The sequence below is a fragment of the Rhinichthys klamathensis genome, unplaced genomic scaffold (genome assembly GCF_029890125.1).
Source record: "Rhinichthys klamathensis goyatoka isolate OS25496 unplaced genomic scaffold, OSU_Roscu_1.1 h1tg000243l_1, whole genome shotgun sequence".
In the NCBI taxonomy this organism is placed as follows: Eukaryota; Metazoa; Chordata; class Actinopteri; order Cypriniformes; family Leuciscidae; genus Rhinichthys; species Rhinichthys klamathensis.
Window position 1 is genome coordinate 914,075 of NW_026606765.1, and position 18,791 is coordinate 932,865.

Genomic DNA, 18,791 nt, shown 5'->3' on the forward strand with positions numbered 1-18,791 from the left:
GCTTGGAGAGAGCCTTTCCCTTCAGCTTCCCACCATGACAAAGAGCTGGTCTGAGGTCCTGAAACACTGTGTTCTGTCTAGATAGGTGCGGAGAGCACGTACTGGACAGAGCAGTGCCAAGGCTGGGTCTGCCTCCTCCAGGGGCAGCGCTTGCAGGTTCACCACCTGGTCCCGGAAGGGAGTGGTAGGAACCTTGGGCACATATCCAAGCCGGGGTCTCAAGATCACGTGAGATTAGGCCGGCCCGAATTCCAGGCACGCTTCGTCAACGGAGAATGCGTGCAGGTCCCCTACCCTCTTGATGGAGGCCAATGCAACCAGGAGCGCTGTCTTCATTGACAGGAACTTAAGCTCCACTGATTGCAAAGGCTCAAAGGGGGCACTCTGCAGGGCAGTTAGAACCACTGAGAGGTCCCAAGAGGGAACGAGAGGAGGGCGAGGAGGATTCAGCCTCCTCGCTCCTCTCAGGAACCTGACGATCAGGTCGTGCTTCCCCACAGACTTACCTTCCACTGGGTCATGGTGTGCGGCAATAGCGGCAACATAGACTTTGAGGGTGGAGGGAGACAGCCTTCGCTCCACGCCTTCTTGAAGGAAGGAAAGCACAACACTGATCGAACATCTCCGGGGGTCTTCTCGGTGAGAAGAGCACCAGTTGACGAAGAGTTTCCACTTCAACGCATAGGCGTGTCTCATGGACGACGCTTTAGCGGAAGTGATGGTAGCCACCACCGCTGGTGGTAGGGTACTCAAACCTGCCTCGTCCCATCCAGGAGCCACACGTGGAGGTTCCAAAGATCGGGACGAGGGTGCCATAGGGTGCCCCGTCCCTGAGAAAGGAGGTCCTTCCTCAGGGGAATCGGCCAAGGAGGTGCTGTCGTGAGGAGTACAAGTTCGGAGAACCAGGTCCGGGTGGGCCAGTACGGCGCGACCAGAATGACCTGCTCCTCGTCCTCCCTGACCTTGCGCAGGGTCTGCGCAAGAAGGCTCACTGGGGGAAACGCATATTTGCGGCCCTGCGGCCAGCTGTGCGCCAGTGCATCTGTGCCGAGCGTGCCCTCGGTCAGGGAATAATACAGGGCGCAATGGGTCGAGTCGTGAGAGGCAAACAGATCTATCTGTGCGTCCCCGAACTGGTCCCAAATCAGCTGAACTGACTGGGGATGGAGTCGCCAATCTCCCGGGAGGGGCTGAAGCCGTGAGAGCTCGTCGGCTGCACAGTTCAGGGCTCCGGGGATATAAATGGCACGAAGCGACCTCAGATGCTTCTGACTCCATATGAGGAGGTGGCGGGCGAATTGCGACATACGGCGGGAGCGTAGACCACCCTGACGGTTGATGTACGCTACAGTGGCGGTATTGTCTGATCAGACTAGTACGTGTTGATTCTTGAGCACGGCCCGGAAGCGGCGCAGATCAAGACGTACAGCCAGCAACTCGAGGCAATTGACGTGCCATAGGCCGTGGGGTCCTGTCCAAGAGCCCGCGGCAGCACGTCCATTGCACATGGCGCCCCAGCCCGTGGCAGAGGCATCTGTTGTTACAACAACATGCCAGAAAGCTCGTTCCAGGGGCACTCCGGCCCGTAGAAAACTGAGGTTCGACCACGGGGTGAAGGTCTGACGGCAGGTTGGAGTAACTGGTACTCGGAGGGTGCCGTGTTGCCATGCCCACCTCGGGACTCGGTCGCGAAGCCAAAGCTGAAGCGGTCTCATATGAAGCAATCCGAGCGGCGTTGCCGCGGCTGCAGATGCCATATGCCCCAGGAGCCTCTGAAAGAGTTTCAGTGGAACCGCACTCTTGCCCTCGAACTGTCTCAGGCAAGTCAGCAGTGACTGCGCGTGCTCGCTCGTAAGCTGCGCGGACATGGCGACCGAGTCGATGTCCATACCGAGAAAAGAGATCCTCTGCACGGGGCAAAGTTTGCTCTTCTCCCAGTTGACCCGAAGGCCCAGACGGGCTAAGTGCCGGAGCACTAGGTCCCTGTGTTCGCAAACCTGGTCTCGAGAGTGAGCTAGGATCAGCCAGTCATCGAGATAGTTCAGGATGTGAACCCCGTGTTCCCGAAGGTGGAACAAGGGCTGCCTCGACGACCTTCGTGAAGACGCGAGGAGACAGGGCTAGCCCGAAAGGGAGAACCGCGTACTGGTATGCCTGCCCCTCGAAAGCAAACCGTAGGAACGGTCTGTGTCGAGGGAGAATGGAGACATGGAAGTAGGTGCCCTTCAGGTCGATCGCTGCAAACCAATCTTGGGGCCGCACACATTCGAAAATGCGTTTGGCGGTGAACATCTTGAACGGCATCCTGTGAAGGGAGCGGTTCAGCACGCGCAGGTCCAGGATTGGCCGTAACCCACCGGTTTTCTTCGGGACAATGAAGTACGGGCTGTAGAAGCCAGAGCTCATTTCGCCTGGAGGGACAGTCTCGATCGCGCCCTTCGCCAGCAGGGTAGCAACCTCCGCTCTCATGATAGGGGCATTGCCACCGACCATAGTGGAGCGGACTCCCCTGAAGCGGAGAGACCACGCGAACTGAATTGCGTAGCCGAGCCTGATCGTTCGTGCGACCCAGCGGGACAGGTTGGGAAGCTCTAGCCAGGCTCCCAAGAACTGTACCAGCGGAGTCATGCGAACCACAGACTTCCCGTCGGTGGGGCAGCGAGGCGTTATGACTGGCCCGGACGTGGACGGCATAGCGGCCCGGTGTGGGGGCACAGTCATAGACCGTGTCCTGACAGAGGAGACCAGGGAAGGACGAACGTTCCACGGGGGTCTGCTCTGCCAGGGGTCTGGCGATATACGAGGATGAGAGCGGCACGGTCCGGGGACAGCGCGCACTGTCATCCGGCTCTGGGACAGAGGAGGACGAGGGGTGCACGGCCCTGGGGCGGCGCACCGTGTCGTCCGAGAACTCTGTGTGGTCAGAGACGGGAGAGTCAGTTCTTTCTGAGAATAAGGATTCTTCCCCGGCCCTCCACCAGGGAAAGTAGTGGCCCTGCTACCAGCTCCTGGAAAGAACTGAGTCCCATCTCTGAGCAGCCCATCTCAAGAGTGCCGCTTAACACGGCGTATAGCGGGGGGCGGGGCTGGAGAGGGTTGTGGCGTCCCTCTGCGGCTTCCAGAGCCAGCCCGGGTGAACGGGCGGGGTGGGAGCCGCAGGAGGGCGCCTTCGGCGAGGGCAGACTGAGGGATCTGCTTGGACGGCGGGACCGTCGGGGCAGAATAAGCCTCAGTCTGCTCGTGGGCGGTTGAGAACTGTTGGGCAAAGCCCTCAACCGCACCGCCGAAGCCTGGGATATGGGGGTGTCAAGCAGATTGGTCCGCCCGACATCCTGCACATCGGACAGGTTTAGCCACAGAATGGTGGACATCACCTGACCCAGGGAGCGTACGGACACTTTCGTCGCTCGGAGAGCAAGGTCAGTGGCGGCGCACAGCTCATTGAAGAGCCCTGGGTCAGTCCCGCCCTTGTGCATGTCCGTGAGCATCTGGGTCTGGTAGACCAGCAGAATGGCCATGGCATGCAGTGAGGCGGCTGCCTGTCCTGTAGCGCTATAGGAATTCGCCACAAGTGTAGACGAAAAACTACAGGCTTCGGACGGGTGCTTAGGATCGCGCCGAGAGGAAGCACTCTGAGGACACAGTAGCATCGCAACAGAGCGTTCAACCGGGGGGATCCCAGTGTACCCATGGGCAGTGGCCCCGTCGAGGGAAGGAAGGGCGGAGGAGATCGAGGGATCGCTGGAAGACATGGGGGTCTTCGAGGATTTCGAGATCTCCTGATGCACATCCGGGAAGAAAGATAGACACCCAAAAACCAATCGCCCAGCAGCGAGCGCTCAGGACAGGGTGAAAGGTTCCACTCTAGTCCGATGCTCGCAGCGGCCCGGGAAAACTTGGCCGTCATCTCAGGATCTGACTCGACAAATGCCATATGCACACCCGAAAGTGGCAGCACTGTCGAATCTTCACTTCCTGAAGATTCTAGCCCGCCCTGTGATGCTGCGATGGACAACAGATCCGATTCTGGAGCGTCAAGGGAAACCCGTGGGGCATCCGAAAATAGACCCGGGGGAATCCCCTGAACACTCGCGGGTTGCGTCACTGAAGAGGGGGGCATGGTCCACGGACAAACAGTCGGCGGATTTGTTCCACACTCACACCCTCAGGTCACCCTGGCCACCAGCCGAAGTAGCACCTCACGTGGAGAGTGTTAGATCGGGCTGTGGATGAGGGGACTCTCTCTCTAACGAGATCATTGAGTCTCGACCGTAATGACGCGATGGTCACGTTCCCGCCGGGAGAACGTGAGTCATCCACAAACGCTGCTCTAGCGTGATCAAGCCCAAGCACGCAGAGCAGAGAATGTGCCCATCAAAATCGGAAATGAGTCGACCGCAACCAGAAATGCACGGGCGAGCCGTCTGGTAACACTTTACAATACGGGTGCACTAATATGCATTAATTCATGTTTAACTAATGCATAGATAATCATGAGTTAATGTATGATTCATGAAGAACTAAACCATTAATTAATGATTACTGCATCAGCAACTAATAAAGAGTCTATATGATTAATAGATTAAGTAATACATGAATTGCTATTAATTCAATGTGTCATTGTGTATTAATTCCTTAATAACATATTTGATTAACTAATAGTGTAAATTAATGTGTTAATTACCACAATTAGTCAAAGCTATGCACTTCAACTTCCAGTTGTCTGCTTTAATTAATCATTAGCTAATGATTTGCAAAGGTATCATTATGTTATGACTTTACTTGTTGAGGCACATCGTTATTAACTAGTCATTTAGTAATTGTAGTAATTTACACATGAATTTGCACTAACAATGAAGTAATTAATCATGTATTAATGCATATTAGTGTACCTTAGTGTATTAGTGTATCTGGAAGTTGAAATACAAGGCTTTGGCTCATTCTGGCAATTAACATATTAATTAACATTATTAGTTAAAAAAAATGAGTTATTAGGGAATTAATTCACAATTACATATTTAATTAATAACAATTCATGTATGAACTAATACATTAACCATACAGACTCTTAATTAGTTCCTAATGTGGTAATCATTAATGAATAGCTTAGATAATCATTAGTTACACATTAATTCAGTATTATCTGTGCATTGGTTAAGCATGAATGAATTAATGCTTATTAGTGCACCCGTATTGTAAAGTGTTACCGAAAAAAACTCTGCGATGTTGAACGAGCAGGGAGAAACACACTCATTGGCAGATCACTGCACAGATCAGCAGGCAATGTGAACTCGCTGCAGATCGCCATCACACCAACACAGGAGAGAGTGGCTCGTCTCGTAGAGTGAAGTCAGAAATGGCTGTGGAGTGAAGAGATACTCTTGGCTCTGAAACGAAAACATATCTGCATATTGCCGGCGTCCTGTTTTATACCCACGAGGTAAGGCGGAGATACGCTATGCAAATTCCGCAGACCCATGGCATTTCTTTGCCATTGGCTCGTTTTGTATACTCGAAGTCGATAGGCTTTCTAAGCGAAACCCCATTCGTCGTCATCCGACGGAACTCGGAGTGACAACGAAAGGGAACTAATAGTTATTATTTTATATAAAAACAGATTTAAGTTTATTCTGCTCTATTTTATTTATTTTATTAGTAAGATGTAGGTATTTTCCACATATATTTTACTATGTTTAAATAATATCATTAACGTATTGTTAGTCTCTACCACGCATTTAGCATTTTTAACACTTTAGAGATGCACAGATGAATGCTATGCATAAATGTAAATGTAGGAATCAACAAGGGTTAATTCAGGATAATCAAGCTTTTAATGTTGTTTATATGTCTATGTGGTATTTTTAATATGCTTTAAGACAAACCATGTGTAAATTCATAAGTCAACACCATTGTTGAGTATTTTCTCTTTAAAACTGCAGTGAACTAGCCTGGTTTAAAACCAGACCATTCTCAGTTGTAACTGAGTTATGGTCTGGCAAAGCATCAGACAAATCATTTCCAGAGGGGCGTCACCAACGGACGTCACGGATAGACCTAAAACCAATCAGAGCGATGAAGGAGATGACGTATGGAGAGCGGCGGAGAAACATCTCCGAGTGTTGTTCTTTGCTCACTTTTTAACAAAAAGGCAACGTTCAAATCGCTTAAAACAGACGCGATAGCTGATTCGAACGAGTGATGTTCGACGGCGGCATCCATCTTTGTAATGTAGGCTACAAAATCTGCTTCAAAATCCCAGCGCTGTCGTCATCGTGTAAAGCCCGCCCCAACGTTTCTGATTGGTGCCTCGATTTCGACAGATTGGAAATGGGCTTGAATGAGCTCTTTGCCAGACTAACTTTCAGAGCAAATCTAAATTTGCCAGAAGTTGTCTGGGTTTTCCCAGGCTAGCAGTGAACCAAAGACGGTTTGAAATCGCTGGTGTTTCTGACATCACAAACTACCTTGTAACCAATCAGGTCAACGTGTGATCGTCAACGAGTGGATCTCTGAGCTGGTGTGAGTGAGTGGAGGCGGGGCTAATTTGCATATTCATAGAACCACGTATATTAAATGAGTCAAGGGTATAGAGTTACATTCAAGCTATTTTAAGGCATGATGAATTTTCTTTTCACAGGAAAAAAAACCTTTTAAATATGTCATTTTGGTGATCAAAGATGAGTTTTAAGGGATAAAATTATTGACTACAGGGGGACTTTAAGATTTAGTCAGTCAAAATCGTTACTCTAATTTTCTAAGTCTCTGGAAAATAGCAATCTGTGACTATTATGTTAAATATCACATTTTTTGTGTTAATTTGTTAAGGGATTTGTGGAAACATTCATGTTTTTAGATTTGCAGAGTTAAAGGATTAGTTCATACTGATAAAACTACAAAGGACTACAAAACAAGTCCACACAAGACAAGGAAAACACAAGACAGGAATCGTGACAACTCCTCTAAAAAAAAGAAGAAAAAAAAGACCTTTGAGGAAGGATGCCTTTAAACTTTAAAATATTAAAACAAGTGCAAATTATGTTATCATTTAATCTCTATTAAAGGTGGCCTATTATTTATCAATAAAACCGTTTCTGAACATCATCATTCAAACTTTCTGAACATTCTGAGCATCGATTGTAGTCTTGAGGGTTTTATTTTCTTTCTGGGAACGTCACGTCACAATATCCCTCATTTAAACAATTCCTGCCTAAGGCATGTGCAAAATAATGGGTCAGGCCCTGCTTGAGTTGAGTGTGTTGAAACTCGCAGTTGTGGTAAGGGGAGTGACATTTTCGAAAACCCACTCGAATCAGTTGACCAATCACAACACAAGGTCTATCCCTTGACTCAATGTAGCAGGGCACCGCTGGGTGGCAGAGCTGGCGGATTATGCTCCACATGCTGGCTACGTCATATCATAACGTTAACATGCCGAAACGTCAGACCTCATTTAATCCGCAAATGGACAAAAGAGCACGAATTTAAATCAAGTGCTGTTATCGCCTGAGCTGCTGCAGAGGGTGAACTTCTTTGTTAATAAACTGAAATGTCTATTTGTTTTGTTTTTTTGGATTCATTATTTATTTATTTGTGTATTTCTTTTATTTCCAGAAGTCCAGAAATATTATGTTTTCAGGCACTGTGCACTTTGCAAGACAGGTTCGTCTCAGTGTTCAGTTTTTAAAACAGACACAATGTCTTGAATAAATACAAATACTGTGAACAAACACTTTTTTGCCTCTTCTGTTACACATAGGTCTACATCAAGATATATCGTAGATCAAATTGTCTGGCAATGAATAGAGTAGGCTATTTCAGAATCACTGTATCATGATACCATCGATATGATGGTCAAAATTGTTGCGAGTACACCAGAGTCCTAGGTAATTATTCTTGCCTCACTAATGTCCTCCTTTTTGATGTGTTATGGAAATGGCCACGCTACTTCCATAGTATTTTTTTCCTACTATGGAAGTCAATGGGGTACATCAACTGTTTGGTTACCGACATTCTTCAGCAGAAGAAAGAAATTCATTCAGCTTTGAAACAACTTGAGGGTGAGTCTCAAGTCTCTAAAGTCAAACTAGTCAACCAAAGTGCCTTAATAATCTCCTCTTTACAGAAAGGTAAATAAAGCTGTGATTGTAAATGGGACATAGGATAATCGAGTTGACAGTAGTCAACATAATGACATAAAACGCTCTCTTCATGTGGTTTTCCTCCTCTTCTCTCTCTCCTCTTCTCTCTCTCTTCTTCTCTCTCCTGGTCCTGACTGCGTCAGAGCTCTGAGAACAGCCACAACACAAAACAACTGGATGGAGAGGACCAGTAGCAGCTGCATTGACATAAACCGCACATGTACCATGTTTTGTGAATAGTAAACATGCCATACAAACTGGATCCATGTAAATGTTAAAAAAGGCTGTTTTTAAATGAAAAAAAAACAACACTAAATAAAATAGATAAATAGATCACAAGATCATAATCTTAAATTATGACAGTGCCTGATTTCTAAGTTTCTTTTTAAAATGATTTATTGTATGACCTCAGTTTGAACTCAGTTTGATGTGGTAAATGGTTCATATACAGTAAAAGAAAAAATATTATAAATGTCAATCAAGCTTTTAAAGGAGAAATTATGAATGGAACAATGAATGTCCAGACATCACAAACAATCTTTATACATCTGAAAATGAACATCGAAACACCTACTATGCAAATCTTCAGAATTTATTACATTATGAGATGTAAACCATGACAAGGTACATTTACACATAATATTTATTGTGACAGAGATGACAAATGTATTTGCACTGTAGTCACAATCATCAGAAATACACATGCCCATGTGTTGCATTTCTACTTTATCAAAAGTTATCAATAATTTGCACGATTCACTTAATCTAGTACTGGAAATTCTATGACGAACAGAGGCAGGAAAGTTTTCCAGTGCGGTGCAGAAAAAGAACAGGCTGAACAAAACCAGCCATGATAAAAAAAGTCAAAGCAGGAAACCAGCTTGTCGGAGAACTGTCTGATGTCCGAATTTCAGAGAATCCTGTGATTATTCTTGGAACATATAGGATAACCATGCTTACAGTAGTTATTAGAATAATATTAAACTACTCGGTTACTCACAAACCTCAGTTCCCTGAGTTAGGGAACGAGTATTGCGTAGCTATACGCAGTGGGGAAACTCCTTTTCCTCGATTTACTGAAGCCTTTATGTAAAGCGCATTTGCAGCTGCACAGCAGAACATGAGCGTCTGGCTCGCTCATAGGCTGCGCTGCGGCAACTGCATATCCAATGGCGCGGGCGCCTCTGACGTGCGACCAATGAGATCACTCTGCGTCATACACGTCAGAGGTATCCTCAGACTATAATAGTCCCCGAATTCGCCTTTATAGCAGGTTTAATGACTGAAGCGACAACTTGCCATGTTACTATAGTGCGGCTGGCTACGCAATACTCGTTCCCTAACTCAGGGAACTGAGGTTACGTAAGTAACCGAGTAGTTCCCTTTCGAACGGTCACTTCGTATTGCGTAGCTATACGCAGTGGGGACGCCATGCAAAACGCTGCACTGGATAACTGGCTGCTACTGCAACTCAGGACCCCTGAGCATACAGAACAAGCCATAACCGCATAATGATGTATAAATAGACCAGACACCGTCAGGTCTAAATAGTACACCTCAGTTAGTAATAACCCAACCTACTACACCAATGAACCCAGACCCTGTCGGGGTTATTAGTATATGAACATACCACCAGTCAAGTGGGTTATATATATAATTATAACCGGCCAAAGCGGGTTTATATATGTATGGAATATAGTAGTAGTAGTAGTATCCTTTTATTCAGACTCATGGTCTAACCATACAAAATAAGATAAGATAAAAATACAATAATACAAATACAAATACACAATACAAATCTACAAATGACTCGTTTTTAAAAGACACTTATACCAGTGTTCCCAAAACTGAGACATGCAGCGTGTGGCACTGTACCTAACATTCACCAGCACCACAACAACTTGATTTACAGAATCATTCAGTCGACAAATGAACCTGAACATTGCTTTTCGCAGGACAGACTGCAGTGTGTCCACTCTTGTGCTCACAAACAACTCACTCGCACCAGTTGATCTGGGCTTTTTTAGTAACATCCTCAGAGCGTCATTGAATGCTACTTGCAATTTCTGAAGACTAGCTTTTTTATAGTTCAGCCACAGATGTGCAGTGTACAAAGGCGAACAGTATGATTTAAATAGGGTCAACTTGACTCCAGCAGTGCAGCAACCAAATTTGCGTACTAGAACATTTGCCCGCACATACAGCATACGGCACTGACGATTAATGTCATTGTCATCTGTAAGCTGATCTGTAATCAGATGACCAAGATATTTCACTTTACTGCAGATATTAAGAACATTACCTGCAAGCCTAAAAACAGGAAAAGTTAAATGTCTGTCTTCTGCGGTTCTGCAGATCATGATAACACTTTTGGAGTCATTGTACTTTATATCATGTTCTTCCCCAAACGCAGAACATATACTAAGAAGATGCTGCAGTCCAGCTGAGCTCGGGCTAAAAATCACACAATCATCTGCATACATAAGATGATTCATCACTGTACTACCGACCATACAGCCAGTTTTACCTCGGTTTAATTTATATGATAAATCATTCATGTAGAAATTGAATAAAATGGGGGATAAGATGCTCCCTTGTCTTACTCCATTACTGATATGAAAGGGAGCCGACATACAGCTGTCCCATTTCACTTGCATGGTCTGTTGGGCATACCAATATGATAGGATTCTGACAATGTATTTAGGGACTCCTGCTGCATCCAATTTTTTAAATAATTTCCAATGATTCACCCGGTCGAATGCCTTGGATGCATCTAAAAAACATATAAAAACAGTTGAGTTTTTTCTCTTATAGTTGCTTAATAATTCCTTCAGGACATATATACACATATCCGTACCATGCTTCGATTTAAAACCAAATTGATTATCTGCAGAGGTAATTATTTCATTAATCCTCTCAAGTAGAATTAATTCCGCAACTTTTGATACTATATTAGCTAAGGCGATGGGTCTATAGTTGTCTGAGGAACCCACTTTTCCTGCTTTATCCTTAATCACAGGAATCAACATCACAGACATCATTGAGTCTGGAAGAAAGCCATGGATCATGAAGGCAGTAAAGCCTAGTGCAAGAAGTGTATATAGCCTTATGCTTGCATTTTTTAGATGTTCAGCCGAGATAGAATCCAGGCCGGTTGATTTATTAACTGCTAAGTTCCTAATAGCTTTAGATACCTCATGAACATTGATTGTATCTACATTGTCAACATTATCTACTTTAAAACATTTAGTCTGTACACAATTAAACAATTTTCTATAATGCTCTCGCCAGAGCTCAGCAATAGCATTTGCACCAGGGACTCCATCAACTGAACATGGTAGTGAGGGTTTGCAGGTATTTGTACGTTTCACCTCTTTCCAGAAATCATTATTTGTGTTGTCTAAAAGTTTCTTGGCCATAGCTTCTGCCCTCAGATGCTGCTCATTTTTACTAATGAAACGTATTGCATATTTACATTTTGCATTTGTGCTCTTCTTATATTCAAAAATAGGTCCCTGTCTTGGTTTACCAGCCATTGCCCAAGATCTAGTAGCTTCACGAGCCTCAGCATAGAATTCAGCCACATATGCATTCCAGCCAGGCCGAGTTTTTCCTCCCTTTTTATGCTTAAGAAGAGACTTACTAGCTTCAAGTAAAGCAGAGACAATTGCTGTATACATAGCAGAGATATCTATGATATGTTCACTGTTTGTGCAATTACCATTTTTGCACATGAGTGCCTCTCTAGGGAGATATATATTATTCAATAATTGATCAGTATGTTCATAGTACAAAGACATTTCTTCACATGTAAGAGAGGACCAGTCCAAAAAACCATGATTTGAGTTATTTTCACACTTTATAGTTGACGGTATGTACTCAGACCTGATCACCATTTTTATAGGAATGTGATCAGAAGTGGATACATCGTATAAAATTTCCATATGTGCCAAGGATGCGTGAGCATCAGCTGTAGTGAGGCAATGGTCCAGCCAGGACGTGGTGTGCCAGGCCTCACTTATATGTGTGTAGCTATCAACAGGCAGGAGCTCTCTGCTGGACAGTATTAAATTATTATCGGTACATAAGTCATTTAAATGTTTAGCAAACACTGACTTGTTGTCTGAAATGTCTGCATTCATATCCCCAACGATAAAGATATTTGAAAAACACTCATTTTGTAAATATGAACTAATAAAAGCAACCTTATTTACATAATCTTCTTCATTTTGCTGGCATTCATATGTAACCGGCCAAAGCGGGTTTATATATCTCATATAACCGGCCAAGAGCGGGTTTTCTATATGTGTAAATCTACCCGGCAACAGCGGGTTTATGAATGAACACAACCGGCCAGCAGCGGGTTCTATATATGTGAGTGTGATTGTGCACAGTAATATATGACCAGACCAGCCACCGACGGGTCTTAATCATACCGAATGCACCTTCGCCAGCAGGGAAGGCACTTCCATATTATAGAAATTCATAAATGTGGAAGGCGAGGACCAGCCGGCCGCATCACAAATATCCCTGATGGGAATGCCAGATGACCAAGCCCATGACGAGGACATACCTCTGGTCGAATGGGCCCTGATGCCTATAGGGCAAACTTGACCCGCTGTGGTATAAGCCATAGAAATAGCATCCACTATCCATCTAGACAGTCTTTGCTTAGTGACTGGATCCCCCTTGGATCTACCACCAAAGCAGACAAAAAGCTGTTCTGATTGTCTAAAAGACGCAGAACGCTCCAGATAGATTCTCAGCGCTCTGACAGGGCAGAGAAGACTAACCTCTCCATCCTCTACAGAAGGAGGGAGGGCTGATAACGTCACCACCTGTGCTCTGAACGGTGTTGAGAGCACTTTAGGAAAGTAACCATGTCTGGGCTTGAGGATGACTCTGGGGCCATCTAGACCCAACTCCAAACATGCAGGGCTCACAGAGAGATAGATGCCAACGCCATAAGGAGAGCGGTCTTCAGCGAGAGAGGTTTTAGATCAACCAATTGGAGCAGTTCAAAAGGCGGACCTTTCAGCGCCCCCCAGGACCGTGGAGAGGTCTCAAGACGGCACAGACGGAGGTCTGGAGGGGTTCATTCTCCTAGCACCTTTAAGGAATCTCACGACCAGGTCGTTTCTTCCCAGTGACTGACCAGCCACCAGAACATGATGTGCTGCTATGGCTGCCACATACACTTTGAGCGTGGACGGGGAGCGACCCGCATCCAGCAGCTCCTGTAAGAATGAGAGAACCACAGCTATCTCACATGACTCTGGGTCAGCCTGATTTTCCGAGCACCAGCTGGAAAAACCCGACCATTTTGAAGCATAAACGAGCCGAGTCGAAGGGGCCCTGGCTTCAGATATGGTTCTTAGGACCTTCTCAGGAAGGGCCCATAAATCGGGTCTCGGATGCCACAATGTCCCGTTCGCCTGTGTGAGGAGGTCTTTCCTCAGTGGGACAGGCCATGGGATTGTGTCCGATAACTGAACCAGTTCCGGGAACCACGGTCTGGTTTTCCAGAGAGGGGCCACCAGAAGGACTGGGCACCCGCTCTCTCTGACCCGTTTGATGACTTGTGGAATCATTGAAACGGGGAGAAAGGCATAAAGGGGACGGTTGGGCCAGACATGGGCAGTGGGTGTTGATTCTCGAGGCGAAAAGGTCTATTTCGGCCTCTCCAAACACCTTCCATATCAGACTGACCGTCTGTGGGTTCAGGGACCACTCGCCGAGGGGAGTGTTGCCCCGTGAGAGCATATCCGCGCCCACATTCTGGACGCCTGGGATATGTGCTGCTCTCAGAGAGCTCAGGTTGGTTTGTGCCCATAAGAGGAGGTCTCTTGCCATCGCATGCAGGTTTCCTGACCTGATGCCCCCCTGGCGATTTATGTAGGCCACCACTGACATATTGTCTGTGCGGATTAAAACATGGTGGCCTCTGAGGTTCGACAGAAATGCCTTCAGGGCCAACCCAACTGCTTTCATCTCCAGACAGTTGATATGTAAGCTCTGCTCCGTGCTCGACCAGAGGCCGGATGCAGGCATGCCCTCGTGCAGCGCTCCCCAACCCAGGTTGGACGCATCTGTAAGAACCACTTTCCTCCTGGAAATTGTTCCCGTTGTCACCCCCTTGTGGTACCAGTTCTGAGCCCGCCAGGGAATCAGGGTTCTTAAACAACCGTGATTCACCATAATACGCAAGTTGCATTATGTTGAGGGTAGTCCGGCAAGTGCGGGACCCGTCCCCTCTCTCCTTCCTCTGCGTGCTAGGACGACTTTGGCGGTGCTGAGTGGGGCGCAGCGCTTGGTCTCGGGCCTTAGTGTCGGGGAAGCGGGAAGCGCTTGGTCGCTCTCGGCTGGCGCTGGGCATCAGCCGCAGGGCGGGGCTGAGAGGCTTGTTTCGCGGGCTTTGTTGGCCGAGGCGTCGACGGGGCAAGCTTGTGAGCACTCGACGCCGAGCTAGAGCGTTTAGGCAAGAAGTGACGCATGGCCTGGGACGCTTTCTGTGCCTCGGTGTATCTCTCCGAGAACCCCTTCACCGCCGGGCCGGTGCTGGATACTGGGCCTCGAGGAACCTCGTTCTCTTCGCGTCCTTAATCAGTCCCTCCAGAAAAACGCGATTATGCGATCGCTGAATTCAATGCATAATCAGCCAAAGTCCGCATATTTATCCGCATTTTTTTCAAATACTCCGCAATTTCGCCGCATAAATTGCTGATTTCTGCGCAAAATATGCGGGGCTTGCATGATTTCATAATCCCCGCATTTTCGTCGCAAAAAAGTCACATATATCTTAGCAGAAAGTTGGAAAATGTTGCGTTTGCTTCACACAAGAGCAGCCGTTTCCCCCTGTTGCCATGGGAACGTTATGAAGTGACGTAATTACGCGACGTGAACATCATTGAAAAGCTGTAAAACAGGAGCACACTTTATTTTTAAATATTTCATTTATTCATTTTTACTGAAGTTGTAGCATATTCCTCTAGTAAAGCTACAGAACTTGTTTGACTCATCAATGTTTTATTAAGTTTGATGTGTTTATTAAGGTCTTGTAACGTGTTGTGTCGGGAAGAAAAATAGGGATAGCTCACAGCTGAAGTTATTGCAGAGGCCAGACAGACTCACGGAGGCGATTGGCATCTCACAACTCGCACTTTATTCCCAAATCGAACTCGTATAACTGTCTGTCACGCGTTCTACCGTCCACATCGTTACTTAATAAACAAAATAAGATAAAATAAGTAGCAACAAACAGAAATTACCCGCACACATGGGGTGTTCGAGGCGCACATACAATATAATACTGCAGACAGCGCGCAGCTCTTAAAGGGGCCACACCTTATTTCCACTCGTTACAGTCTGAAATAAAACAAGATGAGAAATTAAATATTTCCAGCACTTTCTGTGATGTAGTATGCTTGCTTATCATAGGAAGTAATAAGAAATGACTCTTTACATTAAGGTAGTAGCCTAGTGAGAACAGGGTGTTGGGGGAATCACTTTTTTTTCTCTTTTTCATCAAACCGCAGTTTTTGCAAGTTCCCGCAATTTTTGCAAGTTCCCGCAATTTTTGCAAGTTCCCGCAATTTTTGCAAGTTCCCGCAATTTTTGCAAGTTCCCGCAATTTTTGCAATTTCCCGCAATTTCATCGCAAAAAATTGCATAAATATCCCGCATATTCCATCGCATTTTTAAAGAAAACGGGCCGCGTAATCAAGGATTTTTGCCCGCAACAATCACAAAAAAACTCCGCGTTTTTCTGGAAGGACTGCTTAATGTCAGTGAGGGTAAGCCAGAGGTGGCGCTCGAGCACGACCAAACTCGCCATATTCCTCCCGATAGCCTGTGCTGTGGCCTTGGTAGCTCTCAAGGCCAAGTCCATGGCCCTTCGCAGGTCCCGAAAGGCCTCAGGGTCCGGGCCAGCCTCGTCCATAGACAGGAGGAGTTTGGCCTGGTACACCTGCAGCACGGACATCGTGTGCAGGGCCGATGCAGCCTGACCGGAGGCGGAATACGCGCGTCCAGCGAGGGCTGCAGTGCTACGGCACAGCTTGTTGGGATGAACAGCTCTAGCTCGCCAGCTAGCGGCTGTGTTCGGGCAGAGATGAGCGGCCAGCGCCTCTTCGAGGGGCGGCAATGACTCATAGCCTTTTTCCGCTGCTCCGTCCACGGAGGAGAGCATTGTGGACACTGCGGGGCCTCGCGTAGAATAAGGAGAATAAGGAGTGCGCCAGGCCTTGGTGAGCTCCTCGTGTACTTCGGGAAAAAATGGCGCTGGCTTGTGACGAGGGGCCTGTTGATGCCCCGGCAGAAACCAGCCATCCAGCCGACTTCGAGGGGGTTCAGCGGGCGCGGCCCACTCGAGCTCGAGGTCCGCTACGGCCTGCGTCAGGATCCGAAGCATTTCCACGTCGGAGTTAGTCCTGGTAGCAGAGGCGCTGGGCGTCGGCTGGTAAGCCATGACGGGGTCGAAAGAGCTTGCATCCGCACGTGGCGCAGGTCTTGACACGAGGCATTGAAACAACGCTAGTACAGATAAAAACACACTAGAAATGCAATAATAATGAAAGGAAATCGCCGGATAGCCACAGGAGAGACGGCGTCAGGAGAAACACGGTTGAATGTGTCGTCTGCTGAACTGTAGCTCGCTCAGGCTGAAGGCTTGTTCAACGGCGAAGATTCAATAAATGGTCAGAGACGTGAAGTTTGTCGTGAAGAAAATCTGCTATAATGGCGAATTCGGGGACTATTATAGTCTGAGGACACGCCCCCTGAGGACGCGCCCGCGCCATTGGATATGCAGTTGCCGCAGCCCAGCCTATGAGCGAGCCAGACGCTCATGTTCTGCTGTGCAGCTGCAAATGCGCTTTACATAAAGGCTTCAGTAAATCGAGGAAAAGGAGTTTCCCCACTGCGTATAGCTACGCAATACGAAGTGACCGTTCGAAAGGGAACGCTCGTCTCTTCATGTGGTTTTCCTCCTTTTTCTCTCTCCCTCTCTCTCCTGGTCCTGACTGCTTCAGAGCTCGGAGAACAGCCACAACACAAAACGACTGGATGGAGAAGACCAGTACCATTTGCATCGACGAGAGCCATGTATTTATATATCTGTTTCGTGAGGTTAAATTGAACATGCAACACAAACAAGAGATCAAATTAATTACCCAGGCTGCAGTGCAGCAGATCACTCTATATCTGAGAGGTTTGTACTTCAGAAAGGTTACAGGATGAACCAGTGCCAGGTAACGCTCAACACACATCAGACACTGAAACAGAGGACGGCCAGTGATGGTAAGTCCTATTAAAAATAGTTCAAAACTTGAAAGAGTTGTAAAACCACACTGACAATACAAAGATCCCACTATTCAGACAGATACCAAGCTCACAAACAGAGAGATTGAGGATGAAGAACTCTGATGCGACTCCACTTCCTGTTCCTGTGATGATGAGCCATATAATATAGGAGTGTGTAGGAAGACAAAATAAGAAATTGATGCTGTACACACAGATTTCCAGACTGTCCATTAACCCAATGGAATGCATTGTGGAGTTTGATGCTTCAGTTGTGGTGAAGTTCATTGTAAAATGTATTTATTTCCTTACAGGGAACAAGGTAACTTGTTCCCTGTGTCGCCACATTGAATAAGTAGGTGTTGGAGCCATAGGCAGGAAACAATGCAATGGCGTTAAACTAATAAAGTCAAAGTTAGAATGGTGGCCTCATCAGGGGCCAGTTTCAATTAGGAGGTTCAACCAACTCTGAGTTAAAACTTGAACTCTGAGGGCGTTTTCACACTTGGTTCGATTGCCTGTTCCGAACCCGAGTTCGATTGCTCCCCCCTCCCCCCTAAGCTACTAGTGGCGCTCAAGCACGACGAGGCTAGCCATGCTCCTCCCGATAGCCTGCGCTGTAGCTTTGGTAGCACGCAAAGCTAGGTCCGTGGCACTCCTGAGATCGCGGAAGGCCTCAGATTCCGGGCCAGCCTAGTCCATCGCCTGGAGGAGTTTGGCCTTGGAAACCTGCAGCACGGCCATCGTGTGCAGGGTCGAAGCAGCTTGGCCGGAGGCGGCGAAAGAGCGTCCAGCGAGAGCTGAGGTGTTCTGGCACGGAGGGGCCTGCTGGCGTCCCGGCAAAAACCAGCCATACAGCTGACTTCGAGCCAGTTCCTCGAGCAAGGCCCACTCGAGCCAGAGGTCCGCGACAGCCGTGGTGAGGATCCTCAGCATCTCTGCGTCAGAGTTAGTCCTGGTAGCTGTGCAGTCCGCTGAGACGCTGGCACCCGACTGTGAGGGGAGAGTGGGGTCGACAGTGCCTGACCATTCCTGCTCAGAAGCTGCAATGGAGAGGCTGTCGTCATCATCCAACGCACCGAATGGGGGGGCGAGGCACATGGGGTCGTGGCCGGCGTGGGCTCGCTAAAATCCACGTTCTTGGGCTGCCACTGGCTGAGGGTGCTTCTTCCTCTTCAGTTGAAGTAGCGCGGAAAAGAGGAAGAGCGGGAGGAGCGGTGTCGCCATCTTGAGAGAGAGATAGCCGCGTCCGCAGCACCGATATAGGCATGCCCTCGCAGAGAGAGCAGCCGCCAGCAGTAAGTGCAGTTTCAGTGTGGGCAGGCCCCAGGCATGAAACACACTCTGAATGCCCGT

General features: G+C 47.4%; 1 pseudogene; it reads right to left on the reverse strand.

The window, feature by feature from the left end:
• Positions 1 to 8,856: 8,856 nt before the first annotated feature.
• Positions 8,857 to 17,726, reverse strand: LOC130100504 (chemokine XC receptor 1-like; annotated as a pseudogene).
• Positions 17,727 to 18,791: the final 1,065 nt, after the last annotated feature.